The sequence below is a fragment of the Protopterus annectens genome, chromosome 10.part0, assembly GCF_019279795.1.
Source record: "Protopterus annectens isolate FY-2018-M chromosome 10.part0, PAN1.0, whole genome shotgun sequence".
NCBI lineage: Eukaryota > Metazoa > Chordata > Ceratodontiformes > Protopteridae > Protopterus > Protopterus annectens.
In genome coordinates this window covers 637,941,825-637,957,907 of record NC_056744.1, presented here as the reverse complement: position 1 = coordinate 637,957,907, position 16,083 = coordinate 637,941,825, and the positions used below count along the sequence as shown (strand labels likewise).

Below are 16,083 nucleotides of genomic sequence, written 5' to 3'. Positions count from 1 at the left end.
ATTTTGCTTTCCTGCGTGCTCTTACGTGTTTAAGTGCTTTTATTCTGCTGCATTTATTACTGCTTGTTAAGTAGCCTGATTAAATTTATCTGTCATTGTAAGCATCTTAGTTTTGGTTTTAGCACTCTGGCTTCAGGCCAGTTTCTTTATATTTAAGAAGGTTTTTGTGGTCTACATTCTTGTGGACAAAACCCTTAACTCTCTCTCTCCATAAGTCTGAGCAAGTATTCAGAACACTGTCTGGACATTTCCCATCAGTTTTTCCTGCCAGCCTGGTCGACATGGGCATACTGAGACAGTATAGCAACTGTCTAATGTTTACTGACAGCCCTCTTCTCCTAGCAGATAATTCTTCTACTTGCGATAAATGCATCTACATCAGTAACCTGGAATCCATGCTATCTTGTACCACAGTTAGTACTCCTGACAAAGAGGAAATTATCAGCACAAACACCGCACCACTTGCAGCACATAGCCAAGCACAACACACACACCTATACAGAGGTCCTCAAAAACTTACCTAAACAGCAGATACCTCCAAAACACACACTCAAACATTCCACACACAACAAACACACCACACACAGCAGACAACACACCAGTATCTCACAAACACAGCCCATAAGGCATAATAATATACCAAACGTACTAGTCATTGTGAGATACACCGATGTCCCCCTCACCAGGCTCGACAGGAGAAGGTCACGGTCAGTTGTCTGGTGCTAGAAACCACCACATCATGCATGCACTAAAGTTTCTCAACAGCAAGTACAAGTATGACACTGTCATTGTCCATGTTGGTGTAAATGACTTGAGATGTACCTCCCTGGACTATATGAAGAGAGACATGATTGAGCTCTCAGAGTATATGTCCCAGGCAGGTATAACCCTAGCCCTAAGCAGCATCCTACCTTCACCAAGAATGATACCACAATACCAACAAAAAATAATTGACTTCATCAACTGGCTTAGTTTCTGGTGTCATTCCAAGGGATCCAGTGTCTGCCTAAGATGACATGGTTGACTGGCCTTAATGATTTGCCAGAGATGGCCACCACCTGCCCCCCCCCCCCTTGGGATTCTGGATCCTGGCCAAACCTCTTGCCTCCCCCATTGTGCCTTTTTTAGGCAGAGTCCCAAAGACAAATCTTCCAACATAAAATATCTGTCAAAAAGCAAATTGAAGGTTATGCTGCTTAATGCTAGGAGCCTTAACCTGAAAATGCACCCATGGAGCCTCTCCTCGCACTGGAAGATGCCGACATCTGTGCGGTCATGGAAACTTGGTTCAGGGCTGCGAACAGCACCTCTGCTCTACGAGACTATACCTCATTCCACACATTCTGACCCCAAAATGAGGTTGGGAGACTAAGGGTGGTGGAGTCTCTATCTTCATTAAGGACAGGCACACCTCCAGACTGGTTTGCCAGCATGACACACTGGAAGTTAGTTGGCAAAACATCCACCCAAATTATAGCCAGCTACAGACCCCCTCCATGACTCAGGACACCCACTTCTCCTACCTGGACCTATTTGACTCCATCAATATACCCCCTAACCCCCTGATCCTTGGTAACTTCAACTTCTTCACCATAGACTTGGTGAACTATTCCTGCACTAATGCACTTACACAATGATTCCTTGACTTCATCAGTTCTAATGCACTAAACCAGCTGGTTTCATCCCCCACAAGAGGAGATAACATTCTGGACTTGATTATCACCAGCATGGGTGACCACTGCACCACTCCCAAAGTATGTTCTTCCCTGGTGAGATCAGGTCATCGGTCTGTCTCATTCAAAGTTTCTATCTCACCCAACCCCGCCCTTCCACCCCCACCCCAGCAGTAACCAGGCTAAAAAACTTCTCCAAAGCAAATTACAACCTCCTAAGGGAGGGTATCAGTAGCTTCACACCACTGCCCCCTTCAGAGGATGCAGATAACTATGCTGAATAGTATGCCAGTGCAGTATACACGCACCTGTACAACTGCATGGACTCAGCCATGCCCACCGGAACTAAAACTTGCTCCTGAAGGAAGCACAGACCTGTCTGGTGAACATCCTCTATCAACAGGCTTTACACAAAAGGAAGAAACTGTTGAACAAGGGTAAAAAGGAACAGATTCCAGATTGGAAAAACTCCTTCCTCAGCCTCAACAAGCAAATTACATCACTAGTGAAATCCACCAAAGCCTATTATGAATCAAAACTAGCCTACAAAGCAAAGGGAAACCATAAAGCCTTCTTCAATTACGTGAGGAACCTCCATGGCAAAGCCCAGGTTTGTTCCGAATTAATACTGAACGGTATCACTTACACTGATCTTTTTGACTTAGCCAACTTGCTAGCAGATAAGTTCAGCGCAAACTTCACCCCTGTCCCCCTTAAAGGCCCATTCAGCATCCTTGATACTTGTCCTGCACCTCACATCTCAGTAGATCAAGTGTTAAAGACCCTATCCAAGACAAAGAACACGGCTTCTGTGGGACCAGATAGTATTCCAGGCTGTATTCTGCACCATCTCCAGCAAGAACTAGCTTTTCCATTGAGCATCCTATTCAATCTAATACAAGTTTCAGTCCAGCAGAGTGGAAAACTACCATTGTCATCCCTTTGCACAAAGGTGATGCCACTACTGACCCTGGAAACTATCACCCCATTAGTTTGACAAGTCTGATCTGTAAAGCCTTGGAGCGTATTGTTATGGATCTCATAAACAAGGACATAGGCAATCTCCAAGCACTTGATCCCATTCAGTTCGGATCTGTCAAGGGCAGATCTTGCCTGTTGAACCTGGTTGACTTATTTGAGATGGTCACCAAGGCCCTGGATGAGGGAAAAGTCAGTTCATACAGCTGATCTTGACTTGGCCAAGGCAGTTGACACAATCCCCCACTCAGGCATCATCGGAAAGCTAATACACCTTGGTGTAAATCCCTATCTCATCAGGTGGGTGGCCACCTGGCTCACCCATAGGACCCACACGGACAAAATAGATGCCTCCACCAGCAGACATATCACTAGTGGTATTCCCCAAGGATCTGTCCTGGAACTCCTACTTTTTGTCATCTACTTCTCAGAGGTGTGGGCAAAGACAAAAGGCCAGTGCCTGACCCAAGTTTGTGGATGACTGTAAATTGGATGCTGTCATTGACTCCCCAAATGATGTTAACATACTGCAAGAGGGTCTCACAGCAACAAATGACTGATGCCAAAGTCATGGCCTCAAGTTAAATGCAAAAAATGTATTATCATACCATTTGGCAAAAGCATGGCCCCTACTTATTACCACATCAATGGCAACCCCCTAAGCACACAACTTTTGGTGAGAGACCTGGGTACTCAGGTTGACAATAATCTCACATTTAACTTTCATGTAGCGTCAGTAGTCAGAAAAGCCTTTTACTTGGTTCATCTCATAAGCAAAGGGATTACATCCAGACAAAAGGTTATTACCTCTCTGTACTCTTTCCTCATTTGGCCAATAATTGAGTATAACACCCCTTTTGGTATGTACCTCTCCAAATTTCTGCAACAACTGGAAAGGCCACAGAAATACCTCACAAAGAGAGTCCATGGCCTCCAAAACTTGTCCTATGTGGACAGACTCAAATCACTGTCACTCTACTCGGTATCATACAAATTGCTCAGAGGTGAGCTCTCTCTCGCCTACAAGACAATCTCGGACCCTGTCTTACTAGAGATGCTCCATATCTGTAATTCTAACTCCTCATGCATTACACACGCAGAAGGCCTAAATCTAATATGAGACATCAGCAAAACTTGCTGGAGAGTCAGGTTGGTCTCCCGGAGGCTGCTCCATCTCTGGAATAGACTTCCCATACACGTCAAGTGTACCTCGCTGGCCCTCTTCAAGCGCAGCCTTGATGAGTGAATGGGTTTCACCTGTGTCTCTCAGTGACAGGGGCGATAGGTGCTGACTAAGGTTTCTTTTTGGGGGGGATAAACCCTTAGCTGGGCTTATAGGGGCCCCAGGGCCATTAACCTAGTAACCTCCTATGAATAGGTACTTGACCTTATTTCTAACTGTTGTCCTTTTGTGAGGGACAATTTGACTTCTGTGTTCTTTAGTTTAACATGAGATACTTCAAGTTGGTCCTCAAAAGTGTTACTTTTAATTAGCACATCATCCATATAACTCATAGTCCTCCTTTTTTCTGCATCAGGCATGGTCTTGAAAGATACTAAACTCAGCACGTTAGTTCAGGTACTGAGAAGGGCAGCTAGTTTGGGTGTACTTTTTTCTACCAAATGTGAAAGCCAGTTTGAACTGTTCATGTGGTTGGACCTTTGGAGGCCAGTATCCGAGATATCCATTGTTTTGAAATATTTTGCACCCTCTGCCCTAGCGAAGCCTTGGGACAGATAGTTGATGGGCCACTATAAATAAGGGCACCTGCTGATTTTAGCTTTCTGTAATCTGTAGTGAACCTCCATTTGCCCATAGGTTTGAGAACAGGCCATATGGGAGCATTGTACACAGAGTTTACTTGCCTTATAATTCCCATCTGTGTCAGGGTGACCGGAATTTCCTGGATGTACTCATAAGGTGACAGTGGGATCCTGTATTGATATATATTCACTGGGCCCTTACTAGGATTAGTTAGCACCCAAATAACTTCAAGGTCAGTTTCCCACAGCTATAAGCATCTTTTGCAAACACATCTGCAAACTAACTAAACATTTCAGCGATGCTTCTCTGTTATTCCATCTCCCAATTGCATGCCTGAATAGCCTGCACATCTTGACTCTGGAAATCTAGGATAGGCAAGTTATTACCAAGATCTGCCTGGTTTTCTGTTATCTCAGACACATTTTCAGGATCAACTGTGAACACTTCCCTAAGTTGGGCTGTCTTTTTTTTTCCTGCATGAGATAGCACAAGATAGTCACCATTAACTTAGGTTCATAGGTAGGTACTAGGCTATTAGCCCTGGGGCGTATACAAGCCCAGCCAAAAAGGTACCCTGGCTTTTGCCACCCAAGAAAATTATTTTCCTGTGCCACTGCCGAGCAGAGCCACAGAGGTGATCCCCGGGGTGACTTTCCTATTTCCCATCCAGTCATCAAGATTTTTCTTGAAGAGTGCTAATGAGGAGTTTTGTTTGATATAGATAGGTAGTTTATTCCAGATTATGGGAAGTCTCTGGGACAGGAATCTATCCCTCCGGCATGTTCTGTTTATTGTGGTGACAAGGTTTAGGTCCCTAGAGTGTGTAGCTCGGAGGGATTGGGATTTCTTTAAGTGGAGCATGTCCAAAAGCTCTGGCTTTGACATAGCTTTGTATGTTAGGCAGCGATCACCTCTGAGTAGGTGATATGTGACGGAGTAAAGCTGGAGTTTTTTGAGACGATCTGCTTATGGCATCTGTTTGAGGCCAGTAATCCTCTTTGTGAGATATTTCTGCGGCCTTTCCAGTTGCTGTAGATGTCTTGTGAGGTACATACCAAAAGGGGCATTGTACTCCTATAATGGGTCTAATGAGTGATGAGTAGAGGGGAACAATGACCTCTTTTTTTCTGGATGAGAAACCTTTTGTGATGAGGTGTGCTACGTAGAAGGATTTCCTGACTACTGTGGAGATGTGATTATCAAAGGAAAGACTACTGTTCATCTGTGTCCCAAGGTCTCATCACACTTTTGGTGTTAAGTATACTACCGCCTATGTTGCAGTTCATGGGTACAGAGTTTTTACCAAAGGGGGATGACGATGCACTTTTTGGCATTGAGCTTGAGGCCATGGCTTTGACACCAGGCATCTGTCTCAGTGAGGCCTTTTGTAGGATTTCCACATCGTTAGGAGTTTCGATTATGGCTCCTAGCTTGCAGTCATCTGCGAACTTTATTAGCCAAAGACCTTCTGTGTTAGCCTGTACTTCAGAGACGTAGATACCAAACAGGAGAGGACCCAGGACTGAACCCTGTGGTACTCCACTTGTCACTGGTCTGAAGTCAGATTTGGAGTCTGCTACTTTCACAGTGTGGGTTCTGTCAGTGAGCCAGTTGGCAACCCATCTTGTGACATAGGGATTTATACCTAGTTTAGTGAGTTTATCTATAATTCCAGAGTGGGGGATGGTGTCAAACGCCTTGGCAAGATCTAGATAGGCTTTGTGAACCACCTTACCCTTGTCTACGGCTTTGGTGACTGCTTCAAAGAAGTCTATCAGGTTTAGGAGACATGATCTGCCTTTTACAAACCCGAATTGGGTGGGGTCCAGAGTTTGGAGATTACCAATGTCTTTGTTTATAAGTTCCATGATGATACGTTCCATGGCCTTGCAGATCAGGCTCGTCAGGCTAATGGAGTGGTAGTTCCCGGGGTCCATGGTGGCTCCCCCCTTGTGGAGTGGGATAACTGTCACTGTGCGCCATTCAACAGGCACAAAGCCTGAGGTCAGGCTATGATTGAGCATGGTATTTAGGTGTGGTGCCAGTTCGTTCTGTAGTTCATGTAGAACGCAGCCTGGGATGTTGTCTGGTCCCATGGATGCTGTGTTCTTGGCTTTGGAGAGTGTGGTTTCTACCTGTGTAGCCGTGATTACAGGAACTTTGCATTCTTCCGGTATAGAAATGTTTTTTTTAGGGGGTGAGAGGGGGGTAAAGTTAGCACTGAACCTATCTGCCAGGATGTTGGCAATATCAGTTGGGTCTGTATATTTAGTGCCATTGTGCTGTAACTCGGAGCAGATCTGAGTGTTGCCATTGGGATTCTTGACATAACTATAGAATGCTTTGTGGTTGTCTTTAGAATCAGTGGCGATTTTGTTTTCGTAACTAGCTTTGGAGGAGTTTATCAGGGATCGCAACTTCTTACTGAGGCTGACCAGGGAGCTCCTCCAGTCATGGGTTTTTACTCTCTTTTGCAACAGTTTCTTCCTTCTGTTGTACACTTTGTTTATGGCAGGGGACCACCAGATTGGCTTCCTTTTTTTGGAGGATAGCGTCTTGGTTCTGTTTGGGATAGCACAATCCATGCACTCATGTAAGTGCTTATAAAGTGCAATTGTGTAGAATTCAGTAGTCGTAACTGTATTGTCCATCTGCATGGGTGTCATGAAGTTCACCACTTCTGTCTTAAGAAGCATGAAGTTGGCTTTGGAGAAATTTTTTACCATGGTTTCCTTAATGGGGGGAGGGGGCAGGATGTGGATATCTAGGGTAATTGGCTTATGGTCTGATCGGACCAATGAGGCTTTGACTTCAGGTGTGGAACACCGGTCACTCATGTTGGTAATGACTAGAGCTAGGATATTGTTGCCCATGGTGGGGGTGTGGATACGTTGATCCAGGGCATTGGAGTGTATGAATTCCAGAAAGCGTTGAGTGAAGGAGTTGGTACATGAGTAGTTTTCCCAGTTAATGGTGGGCGATTTCAACTACCCCACCTATTTGTTTTGCCTTATTGGCTGTGGTTGAATGGCACACTGAGTCTGCGGGCTATGTGTCATTTGGGTTGTGTTGGGGGGTGGAGGTTGCTTGCATTTCTGCTTTGGAGGTCTCTGTTGCTTGAGCAGATTATTTTTGAGAGCCTCCGCAAATGTTTTTGTGTTTCTGTGTGTGGATTTTGGTGGTGTAGATTTAGTGAGACTATGTGATGAGTTTGGTGTGGTGCAAGTGTTTACCTTCTCCTCTTGACTGTCAAGTTCAGTCTTGATTGGAGAGAGCTTTACGTCCAGTTTGGCTAGATAAGTGCATCTCTCACAGTTTGTGGTGTTGGGTGGTAGGGGGAGAGGGTTGTCTGTGTACATGAGGCAATTTCTACATTGCCCCAAGATGCCCAGATTCATCAGATAGACAGGAGAGAACACTGGGAGCTGACCCTTGGACATGCCTGAATAAAAAAACTATTTTCCTCTAGATAAGTGAGTAAAGTGAGTACAAGAGCTGTTTTTCTCTAAGCAAGTGAGGAAAGTAAGTACCAAAACTGTTTTCCTCTAGGTAATGAGCAATTTCCTTTTTATCAGTGAGGCAGATTTCTTTCAGTATTATTCTCCCTTCATTTCATTGTTTTGCATGATACTTTTATTTCACAAATAACAAGAACAGCTAATTCTAAATCCTAGAAAGACTCCCCTATTATTGTACCTAGCTCAAAGTTAGCTTCTACAGCACTGGGGTTTGGTTTTGGGTTATGCACCAAGACATGCATTAATCTACAGCTGGTGTCTAAGTAGGGTGAAGAGTGTAATTTTACCTCTTGTCTTTCAAAAATTTGCTTAGAGCAAGCAGTGTGCCTTGGTCAGGCATTTCTTGACCTTAGTATTAGCTCTCAAGTAGAATCATCTGATATTGCTGGAATTACTGTAGCAGTTTCAGCTACACATTTGCATACTTTTGGGGTATGATCTATCTTGACTTCAGAGCTTGTGGAGTCGCACTCGGGGGTATTGGATCCCCCCTTGTACATGACCACAAAATGTCATTGAAAATATGCACACATGCACCAGGATATCTAGACCTATGTAAAGGGGTTAGCTTAGACCCCTTGCCAGCTGCACAAGGGGCTGCATTATCTTCTGGCTTACCTAGAGTGTTAAAGCACACATTCCTGTACTCTGTTCCATCATAATTTGGAGCACTTTTTTGCAACTCTTGACTTTTTAATAAATCTCAAACTAGACCATTTTCTGTTTTAACATTCTATAGCATAGTTCAATTATAAGAGACTTCTCATAACCCAAGCATAAAATAGATCTAAGCAACTGCAAACCTTCTGGTTTAACAGGCACATTTCAATTCCCTGGGACTACATTCTGCGGTACCGTGATTCCTGACTTAATGAACTTTGCTTTGCGTTTTCCACAAAGGAGTTAGGGTGTTCAGCATGTGGCACTGCTCTGTTAGTGTTTGGATGACTTTCTGAGATAAATGGGGTTTTAACCTTTTTTACTAAAGAATGTCAGACTTATGGCATTCATCTTAGATTTAATACATCCTGCTTTGGCATACACACCAACAGTTCCCTCTGTCTGTAATAGTTCAGATCCTCAGATCTTCCAAGCCCTGGCATTTGTGTTGCATTAAACCTTACAAAAATGTCATGGTTCTGCCTTTTTATGAACTTTTAAACAGTTTCTAAAGGGAACAAACTTATTCACCTGTGACCACATGACTCCATGAAAGTAGTCTATTATAGACCTTAACCCTTGTCAATTAAGAAATCATCTCCTGCCTTACTGGTGATGTGCACTGGATGATTCACTTCAGTTTTCTTAAACATGCAGGCAATTTGATTGGATTTTAAGTTTTTAAATCGTTTAATGCATTACATAGCTTATTATAAAAGCCCCTTGACATTAGGATTATTTCATCTACTGAATCTGTTAAAGCCTCGTACTTTAAGTTGTTTAGATTTACTTCAGTGTAGAACCTATCTGCAATTCCCTAAGGTATTATTGCCTCAGTAGAAATTGATCTGATGTTATCCATGTCATCATTCATCACCATAAGGTCTAGGATCTGATATCTGATCCAAGCCAGCAACATATTACAGATGGATCTAAGGCTCTAGCTCCTCCCTCTCCCATGATGGCCAGCTGCCCTCCAACCCCCAGATCTCATTTGCTGTGGTTCTATGCAGACACGATTCCTTGGCTGTGGCTGCAGATAAATGCTTTCTACTTACTTTTATTTGTCTAGTTGGTGTACTTTAGTGGATTTTGTAGTGTGTATTCCGTCTTGTATACCTCCATTTCCTTAGTTTAGCCTTTTAGTGATAGTTTTTGGTGCCTTTTTCTCCCTTAGCCGTTAAGGCTTGGCTGTTAGGGTTTTGTGTGTGTGTTTAGTTTCTTAGTTTAGTTATAACTGTTAAGCCCTCAGGCTTTAAGAAATGCTCCTCATGTGGTCTGAAGATGGCCAATTCCATCTTGCACCAGGAGTGTTTGTATTGTTTGAGTGCTCCGCACCTGGAGGCTGAAAGCAACATTTGTGCCGCATTTAACCCCAAGGCCTGGGTGGAGCGCTGCAGCAGCTCCTTTTGAAAGGTCTTGCTCAGGGGGCACCCTTTGTTTCCCCCTCGAAGGCTTCCTCTGCAGATCCAAAGATGAAGACCCCTTCTGTACGGTTGGCTCCTTCTAAGAAACCGCAGCTGTTAAATCCTAGGTCCCTGGATCCAATCCCATCCCAGTCCATCTCGGATCCGAGGTCTTCGGAGATGAGAGCCTCAGAGCTGTCTCCTGGATCCTGGGCTTCTCCGGATCAGTGGCCCTCTGATCTGACCGGGGTCAGGCCAGTTTCAGATCCGACCAGTTTGTCAGATCTGATCACTGTGTTGGCACTGCCTTCGGGTCCAGCAGGATCGTTGGATCTGATTATAATTTTGGAGGAGGTAGCTGCTCTGTCTACCTCCAGACAGGCAGTTCAGTCATCAATAAGGCCTCTGAACCAAACCCCAGAACACCGCAGCAAGTCAGTTAGGTCTCCCTCTAAGTCTACTCCTGTTCCTCCTCAAGGTCTTCAAGGAGTCTCTTACCCTCAGACATGGACAAGATGATGATGAGCTTCCTCAAGGCCCAAATAGAGTTGGTGCTCCTGGCTTCCCCTGCCCAGGCAGCTAGGGAGGGCTTTGCCCCTCCTTGTTACTCATTCTCCTCTTCCATATCTCTGTCTGACGATGTCTCCTTTGGGGACATCCTTGAAATCTTGAAGCAGAAGGGTGGATGGTCTTCTCAGCCCCCGTCTTCGAAGGAGTACGTGTTTCTGAAGGCTTTCGGGACAGGTCCGTCTACTTCCTGGGTGTCCCCCCTACTGACAAGTTAGTAGATTTGATCGCCAGCAGGGACTGGAAGGAGCTCGACACGGTGGAGCCAGTCCCAAAAAGAGCAGACAAATTTCTTAACCCTCTTGCGGACTGTTCTTTCTGAAGCAAAGGTGTGCCAGTCAGTGCCATCAGGTTGCCGCAGCCACCAAGAAGGAGCTGGCAGTGCAGAGCTCCACTGTCCATCCCCCGAACAAGGAGTCCTGGGCGATAGATCATTTTTGGGAAGCGTGTGTACGACTCAGCTACTTTTGGACTGAGAACGGTTAATTGCTTGGCACACTTTACCTGCCTCCAAAGGGATTTGATCCAAGAGCTTTCCACTTCCCTTACAGAGTTATTGCCGGTGGAAGACTTTAAGAAGGTGTCTCCCAAGCTATCCACTCTGATGTCCCATGCAAACTCCTCGATGAGGTTAATTTCCAACATTGCAGAAGCTACCTCTCTGGCAGCAGGTACCAGCATCACTGTGAGGCGTCATGCTTGGTTACAATTATGTGGGTTTGTGGAAACCTTTAAAGTGTCCTTTATCAACACCCCCTTCAATGGTTCTACCATTTTTGGACCTTCCGTGAAGGACACTTTGACCCACAGCAGGCAGGAAGGTAAGACTGCCTGCTGTCGGGATCAAGCTTTCTTGAGGTACTTCTCTAAGACCCAGAGAGGAACTAGGAAGATGTGGTTCTGGAAGTCACAGTCTCCCTTCCAGGAAGCTCCTGATGATTCCTTTTCCAGAGGTAAAGGAAATGGTTTCAATGGCCGCCACTGTTGAGGCAGGGGGGTCCACAAAATCAGGGCTGCAGGGAACCCTTCTCTAAGCAGCCCCATCAGTCCTCCTGAAGCACTGCCCAGCTGCTCTGCCCTGGAGACAGTCGGGGGGTTGCATTTCTCTGCACTCACTAGCCTGCACACACACCATTTCTGATCAGTGGGTGTTAAACATCATTTCTAGGGGCTATTTCATTCTCTTTTTGGAACCCCCTCCCAGTAGAAGTTAACTCCCCGACGTTCCACCCAGTCAGAGAGAGTTGGCCTTCAAAGAAGTTCAATAACTTCTTCAAAAAAGGGCCATCCAAGAGGTCCCAGCAGGGCAAAGAGTATCCAGTACTTATTCTCGCTTCTTTTTAGTGCCAAAAAAGATGGGAGACCTGCATCCTATTTTGGATCTCCGAGAGCTCAGTCTTTCAGTCAAGAAGTCAAAGTTCCAGATGATCACAGCTCAGTCATTTCTGCCTCTCTTATGCAAGGACAGTTGGATGTGCTCTGTAGATCTCCAGGACACTTACTATCACATCAGGATAGACGGACGTTCCAGGAGACCTATTCACTTCCGGCTAGGGGCCAATCATTACCAGTTCAGAGCCTTACCCTTTTGTCTCACCACAGCTCCCCATGTGTTTACCAAATTTATGGTAGTGGTAGCGGCTCACCTGTGGCTGCATGGGCTTTATGTCTTTCTGTACCTCGACGATTGGCTCCTCACAGCACCTTTGAGGCATTGACTGCTACTAGCGATCCATTATGTTCTACCCCTCTTCCATCAGTTGGGGACACTGTCAACCTTTCGAAATCCAATCTGGTCCGACACAGCAGTTGGAACTCATAGGAGTTCTGTTAGACTCCATTTCAGAGATTGCAGCATTACCTCTACGCAGAGTTTAGTTGATAAGTGAACAGGTCACACAAATTTTAGACATGTCGTATCCCCTGGTGCACTTAGTTCTTTGAGCCCTCTGATCCATGACCTGTGCCATACATCTCATTCCCCTGGCAAGGTACCACATTTGAGTGTTGCAGTGGGCCTTAGTGGTTGGCTCTGTTTCATCCCCTGTCCATGACCATAAAGCTGATGCCTGTGTGTAGACGACACCTTCTTTGGTGGCTTCAATCTCAGGATCTCATTATAGGCAGGCCCTTTTTTCTCCCTCCGCCCAAGGTCATAGTGACCACAGACCCTTCCCAGTTGGGGTGGGGGTGTATTTTTAGGGGAAGACTGTCCAAGGCGCATGGTCCACCATAGAGACCAAATTGCACATAAATGTCCTAGAGATGAGAGCAGTTCTTCTATCCTTGCAAGCCTTTGAGGACTGCCTCCCTCTAGGGAGATTGTAATTCATACAGACAACATAGCTGTCGTCTTAAACAGGAAGGAACACAATCTTACCCATTCTGCAGAGAGGCCATGAGAGTGTGGAAATGGGCGATGTCCTCCAGGTGCTTCCTTCTTGCAACGTATATACCCGGGGACTCTCAACGTGTTGGCTGACAGGCTCAGCAGATCAATCTCGAGTCTTCATGAGTGGTCCCTCAATCCCTTAGTGGCGAAGCAGATTTCCAACTGTTGGGGTCAGCCTTGCTGCAACCTCTTCATCTTCCAACCAACCACAAATGCAGCAGGTACTTCACCCTGATCCCCCATCCGGGATGTCACAGAGGGATGTTCTAATCCACAATTGGCCTCCAGGTCTCCTGTATGCTTGTCCTCCTTTTCCTCTAATTTCAAGGTTCTCCAGAAAGCACAACGCATGAGGACATCCCTTATCCTAATTGCCCCTTTCTGGCCTTGTCACCCGTGGTTCCCCTTCATCAGGTCTCATCTGAAGTATCTGCCCTGGGTACTGGATCCCCATCGGGATCCAATTTCCCATCCATTGGGGCTTCCTGTCCCAACCCTTCGGACTCTTCGTTTGACCACATGGTTTCTCCAAGTCCAGTGATTCTAAAGCAGTTCAGGCTAGCGTCTCCCATTGAGCGTATTATTCTAGCCTCCTTGCAACCTTCTACTATTAAGGTTTATAGTAGCCAAGTGGAAAAGGTTCTCTATCTGGGCCAAGAGCAGGAATCTGGATCCCTTTTCTTCTCTTTTTGACATCCTTTTGTTTTTGCTCTCCCTTTTCCAAGTGGGAGCAAGTTTCTCTACCAGCAAGCTTCAGTTAGCAGCAATTTCTAATTTTCACAAGAACGGTGAGTCGTCTACTTCATCTACACTTTGTAAAGCATTTATGAAAGGGGTCTTCCTGCTTAGACCACCCATTAAGGATCCCTCACCTCCTTGAGACCTTACGTTGGTTTTGCAGTCTCTGACTAGGAGTCCTTTTGAGCCTGCTAGTTCCTGCAATCTCAAATTCCTGCCCTGGAAGACTGCCTTCTTGGTTGCTATGACCTCAGCTAGGATGGTTTCGGAACTGCAAGCTCTTGCTATTAATCCTCCTTACTTGATTTTTCTCAAGGACAGAGTTTCTCTCCTGACAAATCCCTCCTCCTTCCCCAAGATTGCTTCTGAATCGAATCTGAACCAATTTATTCAGCTACCAGTGTTCTTTCCCAGTTATTCCAACAAAGAAGAGTACATTCTAGATACCTTGAAAGTGCACCGACAATTATGGTTTTACCCACATAGAACCAAAGGTTTTAGTAAGTCAGAGCAGCTCTTTGTGGCTTTTTCCCCTAATAGATGCAGTTTTCCAGTTCCTAAGGTCACTATCTCTAAACGGATCTCTGTCTGCCTCGCCACAGTCTACAACCATATGCATCTTGAGGTTCCAGGAAGAATCAAGGCTCATTCTGCGAGGTCTGTTGCTACCTCTTCAGCCTTTTTGGCCAGGCTTTCTATTGATGACATTTGTGCTGCTGCCACTTGGTCTGATCCTCACACCATTATATCTCATTGCAAGATAGATTTGATTTCTAGGAGCAAGGCTTCATTTGGCTCTACAGTACTCCAGAATGTCCTTCCTTGAGGCTGTGGTGATGAATGATGACATGGATAACATCAGATAAAAGGTGTATGTACTTACCATAACTTGGCATCTGTGTTATCCTATGTCATTATTCATCACATTTTTCCCTCCTGTCATCCCCCTACCTTGTGTATCATGGAGGCTGTTGGAGTGTTTTTCTTCCAGTTTTGCAGGAGTAGCCTTTTGGAATACAACAGCAAACTTGATCTGAGGGTTAAAGGGCAGCAGGGCATCATGGGAGAGGGAGGAGCTAGAGCCTTGGATCCATCTGTAGTATGTTGCCAGCTCGGATCCTAGGTCCTATGGTAATGAACGATGACATAGGATAACACAGATGCCAAGTTATGGTAAGTATATAATGTTTTTTTTTTGCCCTATATCTGTAACAAGGCTGTATCAACACTGCTGTTGGTTGAAGCTTTAGGAGCTTCCCATTGAGGGGTTATCTTTGAAGACTGTTTTCTGTAAACTTTACCATGCATACTTTAAAATCAGCAACCACATCGGAATCATTTACCTTGGCAGCCTGAGAGGAGACGGAAGAAAAAATGTAGATACAGGCTCGAGGAAATTCTGTATTATTAATACACATGCACACAAGGAGAAAAACGAAGTCAGTTGCTGGTTCTTGGAAGTACTACTGTCAGTTGGGGTAGGATTGTTGGATGCCCCGGACCTAGGAGAAGAGAAACCAGGAAACGCTGATGATCTTTGATTCTGGAGATTTCAGAAAAGGGACTTCAGTTCTGCTACCTGTTCCCATTATCTCTCTAACCTTATCCTGTCGCCTTCTAATTTCTAGTCTCATCCCTTCTCTGTTGAGAGAATTCGGTTTGCTTCTGGCCAGGAGGTCCCTGTTATTGTTTTGGAAATATTGCCTGTCAGGACAATGTCTCAGTCTCCCTCCCTTCATATCTTCTGTCATTTTTGTCTACTAGGACCCTGTCTTCTATATGACTGTCCCTGGATTGATAAGACTGGGGCGGAGGGGGGGGGGGGAGCAGTTAAGCTTCAGAGGTAACTCCACTCTCCACTGAAAATTGTGGAGCAGGAGGTATTTACTGAGCTGCAGGGGGACTGTGACTAACTTGTGATTGAGTATGGGTATTGGCCTATGTGGGCTTGTTTATACCTGGTTTTCTGCCTTTTGGCTTAAGCATTTCAGTTCTCTCCATATCAAGGGTATCAGAAGCTTTGACTTCTAGTATCTGGCAGCAGATATTCTTTCCCATCTTTTTTGGTGGCAGGGTTTTATCCCCTTTGGTGGATTCCCAGATATTTACTGCCTTGTCTGCAATCAACTGTACAGTTTGAGTTTTCTTTTTAAATCTTGGGGATAACTGCGTCTTAATGGGGAAAGGTATATTCTAGATGTACACATCCTGAAAATCCTCCTCCTCTCTCACTCTGAAAAAAAAATCATTTGCAAAACATGCATCCTTCAGTTTGTTATAAAATACTTACTGATTTTGGTGAGTACATTTCTTTAGGTAGGCTGCCTGCCTAGCCTGTCTCCTCCAGGAATACCTTCCAAGTTCCATTTTTAAACATTTATACAAG

The 16,083-nt window shown here is 45.1% G+C and overlaps 1 protein-coding gene across 1 annotated transcript in view; it reads left to right on the top strand.

Moving 5' to 3' along the window:
* NDC1 (NDC1 transmembrane nucleoporin) overlaps positions 1 to 16,083 on the top strand; it is a 2,145,343-nt gene that overhangs the window by 1,646,649 nt on the left and 482,611 nt on the right. The window lies entirely within an intron of this gene.